Genomic DNA, 2583 nt, shown 5'->3' on the forward strand with positions numbered 1-2583 from the left:
GGGGCAACACTGAGGGTTGCGATCCGTTGCCGGACATGGAAAAAGACAAAAGACAAAAAAACAAAACAAAACAAAAAAAACCCCAACACTTTAAAAATGAGATAGAATAGATTAAACTAAACAGAATAGAAAATATCAAAATGCACGTACACTGTAACAGTAACCATTTTTTCCCCTAAAACTCTCAGCATTTATGAGTATATGTGTGTGTGTTTATGTATGTATCTGTATATTTATAACAGGGGTCTTCAGAAAGTTCATGGAAGGATTCGTATTATCTTTTAATTCCATCTTTCCATGAACTTTTTGAAGTCATTTATATGTGCATGAATATATATATATATATAATGGCACATCCCAGGTTATGATGTGAAATATATTTCTTACTCTGCATCTCAGTCAATTAAGTTTGAGAACACCATCATAGTGGACTGTGGATTCCTGGAAGGCAGGCGCTGCATCTTGTACAATGTTGTTCCCACAATTCAGAGCTTCACAGTGGATGTTCTGTAAATGTTTGCTGCAGGCGTTAAAGAAAAACCAGAGCCAGGTAGCAATTAAAGTGGTAAAAACAGATCGTATTCAGGAACAATTGCAACAGGGAAAAGGATATCTCATTATAGAACTGGGCTCAACTCTGAATACAGCTTGGACAAGTGGGGATTTATAGCCAATGAGCCAGGCGGGGTTCAGTGGATGGGAATTATTATGAGGAAACATCAGGATTAAGGAGGGATTCTGGCTAAACTGACTTGTGATTCTTGCTGAAAGCGAGCCGGAGGATCAGACACCAGGGGTGGAAGATGAGGAATTTGACCAGATATTGAGGGTGGGGGTGCAGGGTTCTCTCTAAACTGATTTTGCAGGATTCTTGCTGAAACTGGGCAATGCAAGCCCACCAAAGCCTAGAGAGCTGAGAGGAGACTGACTAGAGTTAGCTCAAGCAGAGTGTCTTGTCACAGGGGCAATGAGGGAAACAAAGCCTCCAGTCCCCAATGCTGGCACTGAACACTGCTTATCTCTGCCTCTGGCTCCATTGTCTTTGATGGATATCTTACAGTTATCTCTATTTGTGTGGGGAGAAGGCACATAGTTTTTGTTTGCTGTCACTCCAGAACAGACTCAGCTATTTAGTAGACTGTTTTATTGAGAGCCTCCAATGTGCCAGGAACACAGATGCAAACCAGGTAGAAAAGCCCTCATGGATGTGACACTCTTAAGTGGGGCAGACAGGCAGACTACCAACAAATCAACAAATAAACAAAACGACTTCAGATGTGCTTTTATAAAACCCAGATGATGTCATAGTAACCAGTGTGTGTATGTGTTTGGGGCAGCTGCTTTAAGTAAGGTCATTGGAAAAGGACTCTCTGAGGAGGAGGGGTATCTTAACTTCTTAGCTGGATTTGCAGGAAGAGAGGGAAACAGTGATACAAACATTCAGGAAAGGAGGATTTTTTTTTTTCTTCTTTTTGTCTTTTTTCGTGTCCGGTAACGGATCGCAACCCTCAGTGTCGTGCCCGTACCGGACCAGGACCGGCAACGGGATCACAACTCTTGGTGTTGCGCCCGCACCTCGCTCAGCCAGTGAGCGGGAACCGGTCTGTATGTGGGATCCGAACCCTCGGTGGGAGTGCCACCGTGCTCCCAAGCGGTGCACTGTAGCAGTGCGCCACCGGGCCGGCCCAGGAAAGGAGGATTTCAAGGAGAGAGAAGAACAAGTGCAAAGCCCCCGGATGAGAAGAAAATTACAGATAATGGGTACATCTTTGAAGCTGGGCTTAGGGAGGAAGAAATGTGAAGGAGATGGGGATTAAGAGGTAGTCAAGAACCAGTCCACACAATCCCTGTAAAAGGAATTCAGTGATACAAACACTCAGGAGAAGAGCATATCAAGGGGAGGGAATAACAAATGCAAAGGCACTGAGGTGGACCAAGCCATGGGGATAGAGCTCAGTGGAGCAGAAGTCAGAGAAGCAGGCAGGTGCCGGGCCAGCAGGAGAGGTCATTGGATTTCATTCCACTTTCACTGGGGCATTCACGGAGAGAACTGTGTGTGACATGATGTGATTTGCTTTTATTTATTTATTTATTTATTTATTTAATCAATATACAATGTAGTTGATTTTCATGTCTCTTTACTGATTCCTCCCTCCCCCTCCCTCTCCCACCTCCCCCCATCATGTCTGTTCACTTGTCTTAACAAGTTCAAGGAATTGTAATTGTTGTGTCTTCTTCCCCACCCCCCCGTTTGTTTGTATATTTATTTATTTATTTTTAGCTCCCACAAACAAGTGAGAAAACCAGGTATTTCCCTTTCTGTGCCTGACTTATTTCACTTAATATACTTCTCTCTGGGTCCATCCATGTCGTTGCAAATGGGAGTATTTCATTCTTTTTTATAGCTGAGTAGTATTCCATTGTGTAGATATACCACATTTTCCATATCCACTCATCTGATGATGGACATTTGGGCTGGTTCTAACTCTTGGCTATTGTAAAAAGACAGAATGATAAATGCTGGCAAAGTTGGGGAGAAAAAGGAACCCTCCTACACTGTTGGTGGGACTGCAAAATGGTGCA

The sequence above is a fragment of the Galeopterus variegatus genome, unplaced genomic scaffold (assembly GCF_000696425.1).
Source record: "Galeopterus variegatus unplaced genomic scaffold, G_variegatus-3.0.2 Scaffold6266, whole genome shotgun sequence".
Taxonomy (NCBI): Eukaryota; Metazoa; Chordata; class Mammalia; order Dermoptera; family Cynocephalidae; genus Galeopterus; species Galeopterus variegatus.